Source organism: Macrotis lagotis, chromosome 1, assembly GCF_037893015.1.
Source record: "Macrotis lagotis isolate mMagLag1 chromosome 1, bilby.v1.9.chrom.fasta, whole genome shotgun sequence".
Classification (NCBI taxonomy): Eukaryota; Metazoa; Chordata; class Mammalia; order Peramelemorphia; family Peramelidae; genus Macrotis; species Macrotis lagotis.
Genome location: NC_133658.1, coordinates 666,440,568 through 666,453,400, shown reverse-complemented (window position 1 = coordinate 666,453,400; position 12,833 = coordinate 666,440,568). Strand labels below are relative to the sequence as shown.

Below are 12,833 nucleotides of genomic sequence, written 5' to 3'. Positions count from 1 at the left end.
AGTGCTAGCATTAGCAAAGGGTGAAAAGTCCACAGAGAATGATAGTGACTATATAAGAGGCTCAAGGAGGAGGACCTTAATGAAACCTGAAATCAGTATGGTCTAGTTGGAGCCTACAAGGACTACAGCAGTATGCAAAATCAAATCCAATTGATGATTACACAAGGAAATGATGTCAGAGATTGGACCAAGGAATTCTTTTACACTGAGTCATTCCAGGAAAGAAACAGAAGCTAAAGGTTGAGGAGGAGGATGGTTAGCTCTTATCTATGGATTCAGTTCTTTGGAAATTAAAAAATCAGCACTCAGAACCCCTATACATTGTCCATAGTTCTGTCCTCTAGGTGAACTTAAGGTCCTCCACTATCCTGAATGATCCTCTTATGAAAAGACTCTGGCTTACCAATATTGTTCCTAGGTGATGACCAGTAATGAACATAATTCTCCATCTGAGACCTGCACAGTAAAGTTTTAATAGGACAGTCAGCTCCCTAGTCTTAGGAAGCACATGATTACTTAAATTACTTCAGATATCTGGTCTAATCACGATAACTTGAATATATGTAAGCACACACACACACACACACACACACACACATATACACATATATATATACTTGGACTCATACATACGAATTTAAATTTTTATGATATCTTAATCATCCTTAGGTATACTCTCATGAATTAAATTCAGGATTTCCAGTTCCTATTTGCAAGACAACTAGGTATATAGTACAGTGAATTGACTGCTGGACTTTGGATCAAGGAAGTCCTGAATTCAAATTTGACCTCAGATATTTACTATGCGACCTAAACAAGTCACTTTATCTAATTTTCTTTTACGCTAAAATAGGGATCATAGGAGTACATTGGTAACATGGGTTACATGTAGTTATAAATAAATATTAAATTATACAGTCCTTGACAAGAAGAGTTAAAAGGTTGAACACCCATTTTGTACATACTATGTACTTAACATCATCTCTGTTTTAATGTAAACTCTGAAAGTTTTTATTGCTTCATTCTTGGTACCAGGATAGTGTCTCAAACACTGAAGATACCTAAAGAACAATCATTAATTAATTTAGTGGACACATATTGCTGTAATAGTGGCTGATTGCCTAACACATTCAATCAATAAATATTTATTAAGCCATTACTCTGCACCAGGCATGTAATGATACAAAAAAGAGGCAAAAGACAGTCTCTGCCTATAATGATCTTATAGTCTAACCCTCTTCAACTCTTTCCCCCATGAAAAGAAAGTTAACTGAGTGACAAAATTGAAGGTGTTTATGAATGATTGGGATATTTGACTTTATTTATTCCTGATGATTAGTGTTGTCATTGGGTTTTTTTTTTTGGTTGTTTTTCTCAGGAAGGAGGATAGCATATATGAGAGTATAAGAGTATAACTCTATCTTGCTAACAGACTGAATCTCATATTCATTAAATAGCATTGGACAACAGTTTAGTCTCCTATAGAAGCTTGTTGACTGTTTGAGGCTTTCAAAACAAATATGGGGTCATTGGGATCTGTTAACTAGGAAAAGATCAATTTTTATTTCAGAGAACTAGCCACGTTACTTTTTACTGTTTTTAAATTCTTTTCTCTGAAAAAGGAACTTGAAAAGGATCCAAAACATTAATATGCTGTAATACAAACTTCAAAATAGCAGTAAGGGCTAAAGGTCATAAGAGGAAATCAAAGGATAGGAGAGGGGAAGAATAGTGCAAGCAAAGTGGAAGAAACATTATTGTGAAACACATTCCCAAAGAAATTCCTCTTAAGAGGAATAGAGAGATAACTCACTCCAGTTCTCATGATATAAAACATTTGGCAAGTAGGTTTGCTTTTAAGAAAAACAGGAAAAAAATATAAAAATACAAATATAATAACTCTTAAAATTAGTTAAGAATTTTTCTCTAATGTTTATGGTGATATATGTAGCCAAATACAGACTCACAGAACTATAAGATATTAAAGTCAAACCAGTTTGAATTAAAGACTAGAGATAATTTCTACAATGTCTCTGCACCTAATTATTCAACCCAAACTGCCCTTTCCAAAATTAGCTTTGATAACATAATTGCCAGATCTAATGATCTATTCTCACTTCTCAACCTTCTTAATCTCTCCCCATAGTATTTGATACCATTGATAATCATATCCTGAATCCTCTTACCTCTTTAGGTTTTTGTGATACTTCTCTGTCTAGTTCTCCTATCTCTCCAATCTGATCTTCAGTCTCTTCTGTGGATTTTTCAACCATATCATCCCCATTAACTGCAGACCTCTCCCAAGGTTCTGTCCGGTCCTCTTCTCCTTCTATGATACTTCATGGGCAAGGGATACTAGATGGTGCAGTGGACATAGCACTGGTCTTGGAATTAGAAGGACCTAAGTTCAAATCCAGACCTTGGGTAAGTCACTTAACCCTGACTGTCTCACATCCAGGGCCATCTCCAATCATCCTGGTCCAATATGGCCTTTAGACCCAGATGGTTCTGGAGAAGAAAGTGATTCTGGTGACAACACAACATCCCCTCACTCAAATCCAATTGATGTGCTTGTCATGGCATCATCATCTCCCTAATGTCAAGGTCTTCTTCAAGAACAAAAGACAAGTATCATTATCATCATATGCTAATCTTAGCAACCGTCATAGATTCAATTATGATTTCTATGATGTTGATTTATAGTATGATTTTCTAGATTCCCCTGTCTCTTTCCAGAGCCCTAGTCCCTGATAAGAGTATATAATGGATTCAGGAAGGACTAGTCCCTCTGGTATGAGAGATACCTAGCCTTTTTCAGGGCTGCTTGTCCATCTTTGGTGACCACTTGCTACTCTACTCTAGTTTGTGGTTCCAAGAAGTTGTAGTATGCACAGAAGTCACATCCCAGTAAAATCATCTTGGCAGGAGGGCTAAACCAAGTTGAGGGTAATTAATGGGCCTCAACCTGTTGGTGAGTTAGGGGCTTGTCTACCCCCATCATGGGAAGATTTTCCTAGCAGAGTAGATAGATTTGAACAATTTATTCTCACAGATCATGAAGCCATCCCACTACATACTGAACCATTATCTGTTGTCTTGACTTTAGCCTTAGCACTAAACTCTGATAACTCTGGAAGAAAGAGTGAGACTGATGACTTCATACAATTCTGCATCACAACTACAATTTACCCATGAGTCAAGAAATCACCCATACTATTTTACTATTCATTATTTTGCTATTCAACTATATTACTGTTTTACTATATTACTACTTTACTATCTTACCTACCTTGAAGTCTTGTGAAGGTTTAAGTGCTGAGTCAGTAACCAGAGTACAAGGTTTTCTTCTCACTGGACTGAAACAGCACTGGGATTCAACATCTTAGGGGTGTTGGAGTTGCCTTCTTTAGGACTACACTGTTTATCTCCTGGCATGACAAAGGGGCTAGTAAAGGTGCCCTAAAAAAATCACCTGCTTCACTTTAATTTTGGCCTACTTACAAGGGCAGATAGGGATCCATTCTACAATTGAAGCACAAAAAAATTATACCAAAATTTTTATAAAGGAAATTCCACTTACCATTGGTATATGGAATGTGTACATGCTTAGGGGAACAGCACAAAATCTAGTAGACCTGAAAGATGAGCAGTGCTTATTGAAAAAAATCAGCAGATACAGCAAAGGCAGGCCAGCTTACCAAAATTACAACTGGATATATGGGGCACCATTAAGCTGGAATAGGTTACACAATCAAATCTAAACTAGTCAACAAGCTTGAATGCCTCCAAAAAAGGAGAGTATGGCAGGCTCAGGACAATGCAAATACTACATATAGATGACATACATCATCATCAGTGTGTATGTTCCCACTTACAAACCCTGAGGAGGTTAAAGAAAAAATTTATGAAGACCTGGAGATTCTCATCAATGTGCCAAAAGAGGACAAGTTTGTATTTCTGGGTGATTTTAATGCCAGAGTAGACAGAGACTAATAGACATATCAGAAATCCTTGGGGGGAAAGGGAATAGAAAGCAACAACAGTAATGGTCACTTACTACTAAAGATTTGAGAATCTCATGACCAATGCTACCTTCCATTTACCTAAACAGAATAAAACTGGGTGGATGTGCCTTCACAGCAAACAGTGGCATTTAATAGATATGTCATTATAGGGAGAAGACACAGGTAAGATGTGAGAATGACATAGGTAATGTGTGGTGCTTGATCCAACATAGATTTATCCTCCCCAAAATAAACATTCAAATTTCACAAAAACTGCAGACCTAAAGCAAGATGACTACAAGAAGACTTAATGACAACATATTAATGTGCTTCTTCTTGCTGGAAAAGTTTGTTGCTAATTTGGAGGGAAAGCTAAACCAACATATGGCTAAGAACTGTGGAACAGAAAAGGAGTAGTCGTCTTTAATCTACTCATCTGAGCCAGAACACTCACAAACATCAGAATTGGTTGAAAATGTTGGAGGAATTCAAAAGCTCCTCAATCAAAAAATGAGAATTCTACAGGGTTTGCTAGCAGAATAATTCATCCATTTCTAAGAAGGCAGCACTTAACTCCATCAAAAGTAAAGTACAAGTGTACCTTAGAGAGATGTAGCATTCTTGGCTCCATAAGATAGCAGATGAAACTCAGATTTACTTTGATAGTAGCAACCCTTCAAGGCACATGTATGATGTCCTAAAGTGTATTTATGGGCAAAGACCTATGGTACATCTCAACCAATGAGAACTGATAGAGTCATACTGATCAGTGAGAAGGACATGATCCTGGAGAGGACTGAATACTTCCATGATGTTCTCAGAAGACTGTCATCAACCAATGCTGAAACCATAGACCATTTATACCTCAATGTGAAGTCAATTCCTCTCTAGCCTAACTTCCAAATAAAGATGAGCTTTTGAGCATCAATTAGACTCCTCTCATGTGACAAAGTATCTTATTCTAATTCTACTCCAGCAGAGTTCTACAAGGCAGGAGAATCTATTGCTCAAAGAAAAACTGAATAATCTTTCAAGTTATATGGAAAGAGGAGGTTATACCAAAGGAGATCAAGGATGTCTCCATTGTCCATCTCTATTTAGGAAAAAAAATAAGATTATGCTTGGACAATATGGGGAGTGTGGGGAAATTCTTATTCAATAGAATTCATACATATTAACAAACACAAGTAACATTGAGTCACTTATTAGTTCCATTATATCATACATACATAGCTATGGTCAATTTCCTAGAAAAGGTAGTTTTTCACAAAATGAAGAATCCAGGACCTGATGATGCAAGAGTCCTGGTTCAAATGCATTTATATAAATAACTTCATTGCTTATAGAAAAACTCATCCTGGATCTATGTTTTTCCTCTTGGACATCACAATGTTCCTCATCCAAGGTCTGGATTTTAAATTTAATGCTGCAATCATACTTATTTGTTCTATTCAAATACAACATTTTTATAGGTATAGTTATCAATATTTTCTATTACATTTATATTTTGGACCCATTATCTGGGGAATGGTGAATAAAAGTTCATCATTTGGTAGATCATTTGGGGATTAAAGATTAGTATATGTATCTGATGTAGCAATGAAATGTTAGGTTTCAGTGTAGAAATGAAATAAGATTTTAAGGTTTTTTTATTTTTGATAATACAATTAAAATGGTTCTCTATGCTTTCTTAGTAATTTTCAGCAAGATTCTTGCCCTCCTCAATTGGTTGATCCTTCACCTAAAACACAATCATTTACCCAAGAGCCAATGTGGCTTCAGAAAGGGTCAAAGAACAGTCAACCTAATGTTTCTTACCTGACAGCCGCAGTAATAAAACAGAGCTCTGTACACAATATTCATCTATCTGAATAAAGCTTTAATATTGTCAGTCATGAGGGTTAATGGAAGATTATGGCAAATGCAGCTGCCTGGTATAGTATGCAATTAGTTCATAATGGCCTGCTTGCATGGGTTCTGAGACTGGACAATGTTCTCATGTTTTCTCAGTCATTTATGGAATGAAGCACAGCTTTTTAGCATGATGTTTTCAGCAATATTGTCAGATGCCTTCAATAAGGACAAAAATGGCATCAAGGTCAATTACTGAACTGATGATAAATTATTTAACTTAAAAAGACTATAAACCAAGACTGAAATGGAAGGAGAGTTGGTGCATGATATTTTGTTTACAGATGATAGTGCAGCCTCTGAGGCTGAAAGGCAACAAAGTGTGGGACTATTCTCTACAATTTGTGCTACTTTTGACCTGAAAATTGTTAACCAACAAAAGCAGAGCTTTTCCACCAGCCAGAACCACACCATCCATATATGGAATCATTAGTCATAGCAAATGGGGAGATTTTGAATGGTATGAATCAGTTCACTTACCTAGGTAGTATACTTTATAGGGATGTCCACATAGATGATAAAATTGATGCAACCATTGTCAGAGCTAGCTTAGTGTTTGGAAGGTTCTGAAAGAGGGGGAGAGAAGAGGAATTAGATTGCCTAACAAACTGAAGGTTTACGGATCTGTTGTGCTGATCTCATTGTTGTACGACTTGAAATCTGGACAGTCTACCAGCTTTGTGCCAGAAAATTGAACCACTTCAATTTGAATTGTCTGAGGAATATTCTGAAGATCACCTGGCAAGATAAGGTATAGGACAGAGGTCCATTCTCTAGCTGAACTACCAAGCATTCAAATTCTACTGCAGAGAGCACCATTCCAATGGATTGGCCATGTTGTTCAAATGTGCAATGTATGTTTGTTTAAAAGACTTTTTGCAGGGAACTCACATAAGACAAATATTTGCACAGAGTTCAGAAGGACACTTTCAGGCTCTCTCTGAACAACTTTGGCATGATTATAAAACATGGGAGATACTGAAACAGGACTGCCCAGCATTATAGGACCATATCAAAGAAGACACTGTGTTCTATAAGCACAGCAGAAATGCAGTAGATCAAAAGAAATATGAAATTCACAAATTTAGACCTCTCTAAATGTTCATATCTATTATTAGTGCCAGACCTGTGGTAGAACCACAGTCAAATAAACTGCACATTGATCCCAACATCAAGATGTCATTTTCATCCTCTTTGACTTTAAAGGCCAACAATGACTTCAACAACAATTTGGTATCATCAATTGCTTTTTTGGGAATCTCAAACTGGAATATCCCATAAACATCTCAAATTTATCATGTCCAAAACAGAACTCTTTCCCTGAAAACTTTACCTTTTTTCTTATCTTACTGTCAAAAGCACTACCATCCTCCCAACCTCAGTATCCACCAGTCATTTTCAAGAACTTTTTCCCTCAATTTATAGACTACCATGCACCAAAGACATCAGGAACTTAAGTAGTGTCTTATTTGCAGTGGACAGTAGATTCCAAGTGAATAGTCAACTGTAGCAGTTTTGGGGAGAAAACTTAAATCCAACTTAGTACCACTACAGCCTGTGCAAGGGATGAATCTTTGTGGTATGAGTATAAAGTTCTTCTAATATTTGGGCTGTGCTTTAGTAGGTTTGGACCCTCTCAGAAAAGTCAGAGGTGCCAAGGGAAAGGTGGATATCATGGTACTGATAAGTGGTATATGATCCATAGCAAGGCATCCAAGATGGTAAAGATTCTTCATTTCATGTCATATAAGGATCAGGGGAAGGAATTTGTAATCTTCTAGCAGGAGAAGAAAAGATTTAGGGAGAGTCATCATAACTGTTGTCAAGTATTTAAAGAGCTGTCATCTAAAAACAGCATTTACTGGTTCAGTTTGTCCCTAGAGGGCAGAAATAGAAGCACTGGTAGAAGGTGAAAAATGGCAAATTTAGACTGAATGTAAGAAAAATATTTCTACCAGTTAGAGCTGTCCAAAGATGTAATGGGTTTTCTCAAAAGACAGGAGATTCTCCTGACTACATTTCTACCTGTTGGGTTTGATAAAACCAGGAATTCTTATTTACTTATATGCTGGAAGTGGTAGCATCTGAGATTCTTTCCATCTCTGAAACTGTGATCATATGGCAGGTTGGAGATGGGTCTGTTAACATAATAAAGCATAGGTGAGAGTCTGGGACTTCTTCTGAAAAGGATGCTAATAGTAGTTGTAAATGTAGCAGTTTTGATCTGGTTCTCCAGTTGCTCAGAATCACCACGAATCAATGACAAAGGGAAAGGGAAAAAATCCTCAAAGAGGTAAAAGCAACAATACTATGATCAAATTCACTATTGGGGATTCAGGCTCCTACTATAAAATTTTGATGTTCTGTAATAATGTTCTGAGATAATGTTCCAGTGGAGAGTCAGCCTATACCAAATAGTGGGAAGAATAAACAATCTGTCAGTCTAATAAAGAGCATTAAAAAATAGTTGGGATTCCATAACAATAATTAGTTAAATTCTCAAGCAAATAAGAGGGACACAGAGAGGAAGTCAAAAGAGTCAAGCCGCCAAAAGGATTTATCCATTAAGTGAAATATAGGTTACCTTGGTAGAGAGGATATATCTAAAATAATTGGTTGTAGGTGTGGTTTTTTGATGGAGGTAGAAAGTTGAGTCACCTCCATTTACAGAGAATTATCTATATGGTAAGGATATAAGCCAAACTGGATTAGAAGGATATGTCAATACAGTCCTAGACTAAGAAAAGACTCTGCCAGGACAAGAAGTGACAAAGGTTCTTCTTCTGTCCTAGTCTGAGAAAAGGATCTCCCAGGACAAGAAGTGCCAAGGGTTCTTCATTTCCTGCCTAATACTTCAGGAAGGGCAGCTAGGTAACACATGAACTGAACACCAGCCCTTGAGTCAGAAGAACCTGAATTCAAATTTGACCTTAGATGCTTGAGACTTACTATCTCTGTGACCTTGGGCAAGTCACTTAGTCCTATGATTGCCTCACAACCAAGGCCATCTCCAGTCGTCCAGATTCATTGGACCCAGATGGCTTCAAAGAAGAAAGTGAGACTGGTGACTTAATACAGCACCCCTTCAGTCAAATAATGTCATGGTCTTCTTTGCAAACAGCCAAAAAAACAGCAGTACTTTGGGAGCTCCAGTGAAATAAAGATGATCTACAAGATGCAATGAGAGGTCAGAACCATACCATATACTTTGGGAATTTTTTATCTCAGAACTGGGATTGTATCGATCAATCAATAAGCATTTGGAAACTATTCTAGAGATTGGGGGTTGAAAATTCAACAAACGGAATGACCTTAGCTCACCAGAATTTTACATTCCAATGTCAGAAATAACAGATTCGTATATTAAGTATATGCAGAATAAGTATTTGAAAAACAAATAAGTACCAAAAAGCTTTTATAGTTAACTTGGATCAGGAAAGGCTTTGTGTTAAGCCAGTAGGCCTAAGAATACCAGTTTGCTGAAAGAAGGTGAGGGGCCCAAGATTAGAGATGTGAGCGTGAGTAACTGAAAAAGTATCCTAATTATCATGTGTAAAAGTTAGCACGATGTCCTTGGTTAGTGATGGTCAAGGATGATACTCAGAGACTAGTGCTCTATGCTTGCCTAAGACCATGAGTGACCTTTAGGTCAAGATGGTACTTGGATAACTGAGGATATATAAAGTGTTTGGTATGTAACTCTAATATGTGATATCATATAGCATATACTTTTATGTGATGTTATATAATAAGTACTTACACATAAAGTTATTTAATTTATACCAGCAAGAAATTAAATGATAATTCTAGGGGAGTTTTGTGGAAGTCAGGGATAATATGTGAAGCCAGAAAATGACATAGAAAAAGTTTAGAAATTCAGAAATATATAAAATTTATGTATAATCCTGTATAATATCAATATATTTCATCTTTAAACACTGTAATAATTCAGGCATTTTCTGTGATACAAAGAGGGGGTCAAAAATTTTATGCAGATTTTCCATTTCACAAAGGTACCATGATCTTGTGATGTGGAAAGGATAACTGCCTTTGGAAAGACTCTTTGAAAAATACTGCATAGCTATCATGGTTGTTCAGCCTAGAATTCTGATTACTTTTCAACAGTAAATGAGCACTGTGCTGCTGATTCTTTATTATCAAGTCTTTTTACTTTCATAGTCTGGGACTCTTTTCCATATTCTTTTTTTCATTATTGCTTATCCTGCCATTTCAAAAAGGATCAGTGCCTAAAAAACAAAACAAAACAAACAAAAAGAGGGTGGCTAGGTGGTATAGTGGATAAAGCACCCGCCTTGGAGTCAGGAGTACCTGGGTTCAAATCCGGTCTGAGACACTTAATAATTACCTAGCTGTGTGGCCTTGGGCAAGCCACTTAACCCCGTTTGCCTTGCAAAAACCTAAAAAGAAAAAAAATCTCATATAATCAAGTTATTCAAATCAATGCTAAAAAAAAGGAAAAAAAGGGTGAGGTGATTGGCTAATACTGGAGCCCTACTCTCATCTGAATTGGTCAATGGAAGAAAGAATATAGCTGAACACATACATATATACACATAGTTGAGTATAAAAAATATATCTCAGTAAATAAGGACATATAAAGGTAAGAGAAAAACAAAAAGCCATTCCCCAATTGACAAATGGTCAAAGGATAAGCAAAGGCAATTTACAGATGAGGAGATCAAAGCAATCCATAGCCATATGAGAAAATGCTCTAAATCATTAATTATTAGAGAAATGCAAATTAAAGCTTCTCTGAGGTACCACCTCACACCTCTCAGATCGGCCAGTATGACCAGGAAGGATAATGATCATTGTTGGAAGGGATGTGGGAAATCTGGGACACTATTACACTGTTGGTGGAGCTGTGAACTCATCCAACCCTTCTGGAGAGCTATTTAGAACTATGCCCAAAGGGCAACAAAAATGTGCATACCCTTTGACCCAGCAATACCACTACTGGGTCTATACCCTGAAGAGATGAGGAAAAAGGGTAAAAACATTACTTGTACAAAAATATTTATAGCAGCCCTGTTTGTGGTGGCAAAGAATTGGAAATCCAGTAAATGTCCTTCAATTGGGGAATGGCTTAGCAAACTGTGGTATATGTATGTCATGGAACACTATTGTTCTATTAGAAACCAGGAGGGATGGGATTTCAGGGAAACCTGGAGGGATTTGCATGAACTGATGCTGAGTGAGATGAGCAGAACCAGAAAAACACTGTACACCCTAACAGCAACATGGGAGTGCTGTTCAGCCTTGAAGGACTTGCTCATTTCATTAGTGCAACAATTGGGAACAAGTTTGGGCTCTCTGCAAAGGAGAGTGCAATCTGTATCCAGATAAGGAGCTGTGGAGTTTGAACAAAGTACAAGGACTATTCCCTTTAATTTGGAAAAAAAACAGATATCTTATTGTCTGATCTGGTTACCTCTGAGAATTCTGTTCTCTTTAAGGATATGATTTCTCTCTAATCACACCCAATTTGGAGCAAGGTACAACATGGAAACAAAGTAAAGACTGACAGATTGCTTTCAGTGGGGGGGGGGGGGGAGTAAGATGGGGGGGAATTGTAAAACTCAAATAATATCTTTAATAAAAGAAATTAAAAAAACAAATTAAATTGACTAAAAGTAAAAAAAAAAAGACAAACTTAGTTCATAAGAAACTAAATGAAGGTGTACTGCTTACATTAAAATATGAGATGATATATGTGTCCCCTTTGACCCCTATTATCATCTTGGGTAATAGAAGGAGTCTAATTACACAGAGAGCCTTATTTATTATTGAAAGAAGAATAGAAAGGGAAGGGAAGAATAAGAGAAGAAAGTTTGGGCAAAATTATCTCATATAGGGACAGCTAGGTGGCGCAGTGGATGAAGCACCAGCCCTTGGAGTCAGGAGTACCTGGGTTCAAATCCGGTCTGAGACACTTAATAATTACCTAGCTGTGTGGCCTTGGGCAAGCCACTTAACCCCGTTTGCCTTGCAAAAACCTAAAAAAAAAAACAAAAATAAAAAAAATATCTCATATAATCAAGTTATTCAAATCAATGCTAAAAAAAGGGAAAAAAGGGTGAGGTGAGTGGCTAATACTGGAGCCCTACTCTCATCTGAATTGGTCAATGGAAGAAAGAATATATCTGAACACATACATACATACATATTCATAGTTGAGTATAAAAAATATATCTCAGTAAATAAGGACATATAAAAGTAAGAGAAAAACAAAAAGCCATTCCCCAATTGACAAATGGTCAAAGGATATGCAAAGGCAATTTACAGATGAGGAGATCAAAGTAATCCATAGCCATATGAAAAAATGCTCTAAATCATTAATTATTAGAGAAATGTAAATTAAAGCTACACTGAGGTACCACCTCACACCTCTCAGATTGGCCAGTATGACCAGGAAGGATAATGATCATTGTTGGAAGGGATGTGGGAAATCTGGGACACTATTACACTGTTGGTGGAGCTGTGAACTCATCCAACCCTTCTGGAGAGCTATTTGGAACTATGCCCAAAGGGCAACAAAAATGTGCATACCCTTTGACCCAGCAATACCACTACTGGGTCTATACCCTGAAGAGATGAGGAAAAAGGGTAAAAACATTACTTGTACAAAAATATTTATAGCAGCCCTATTTGTGGTGGCAAAGAATTAGAAATCCAGTAAATGTCCTTCAATTGGGGAATGGCTTAGCAAACTGCGGTATATGTATGTCATGGAACACTATTGTTCTATTAGAAACCAGGAGGGACGGGATTTCAGGGAAACCTGGAGGGATTTGCATGAACTGATGCTGAGTGAGATGAGCAGAACCAGAAAAACACTGTACACCCTAACAGCAACATGGGAGTGCTGTTCAACCTTGAAGGACTTGCTCATTCCAT

At 37.0% G+C, this 12,833-nt stretch overlaps 1 long non-coding RNA gene across 6 annotated transcripts in view; it reads right to left on the bottom strand.

The window, feature by feature from the left end:
* Positions 1–12,833, bottom strand: part of LOC141507645 (uncharacterized) — a 94,631-nt gene that overhangs the window by 33,175 nt on the left and 48,623 nt on the right. For 3 of the 6 annotated variants that reach the window (XR_012474219.1, XR_012474215.1, XR_012474218.1), the window contains exons 3-5: positions 8,865–9,083; positions 6,396–6,481; positions 2,187–3,635 (exon numbers count right to left, since the gene is read on the bottom strand). This is a non-coding gene — a long non-coding RNA (uncharacterized LOC141507645). The remainder of the gene's footprint in view (positions 1–2,186; positions 3,636–6,395; positions 6,482–8,864; positions 9,084–12,833) is intronic. The other 3 variants (XR_012474220.1, XR_012474216.1, XR_012474217.1) reach the window with 2 other exon arrangements.